The 589-nt window shown below is 78.9% G+C and overlaps 1 protein-coding gene across 1 annotated transcript in view; it reads left to right on the forward strand.

The window, feature by feature from the left end:
• AIRE (autoimmune regulator) overlaps positions 1-589 on the forward strand; it is an 11,644-nt gene that overhangs the window by 8,825 nt on the left and 2,230 nt on the right. The gene's annotated exons all lie outside the window — the stretch shown is intronic.

The following is a 589-nucleotide window of genomic DNA, read 5'->3' on the forward strand; positions in this document are numbered from 1 at the left end:
GGCCGCGCCAGCGGGCTGCCAGCCTTGCGGTGGGGCTAAGTGCGCCTCTGAGCGGACCCCCACCCGCAGCCGCCTCTGGGCGCCCCCACCCCTGCTGCCTGGCTGCTCTCTCCCGCTGCCCGCCGCCCCACCCCCCGGGCCAGGCTGAGCTTCCTGGGGGCTCCCCTGGCTGGGGCGTGGAGGGGCGCGAGGAGGGGGTGCCCCGGGCCTGATCCCGCCGCCGCCGCCAGGGGGCGCACTGGGGAGAGCCGGCCTGCGCCCTGCTGCACCCCGCTGGCCGGCCTTGCGCCCTGGGGCGTCCCCCCACCGCCGGGGTCAGGGTTCAGGCCGCTCACTGCTGGGCCACCACGGGAAGCCCTCTGTGCTCCCCACTGCCCACCGGCCAGGCGCTGGGCCTGCCCCCAGAGCCCCTCGGAGCCCCTCCCTCCGGCCTCTGACTGCGGCCCGCTGGGCCGGGCACAGCGCCCGGCCTTGCTGCTGGACGGGGCCAGGCCGGTTCCTCTCGGGCAGGTCCCGCTGGCGCTTTCGAGGTCCCCGGGCCTCCCCAGAGGGGCCGTGGCCCACGTGGCCCAGGGCGTTCCCTCCCCCG

This window comes from Condylura cristata, unplaced genomic scaffold, assembly GCF_000260355.1.
Source record: "Condylura cristata isolate star-nosed mole 26May11 unplaced genomic scaffold, ConCri1.0 scaffold00003, whole genome shotgun sequence".
Classification (NCBI taxonomy): domain Eukaryota; kingdom Metazoa; phylum Chordata; class Mammalia; order Eulipotyphla; family Talpidae; genus Condylura; species Condylura cristata.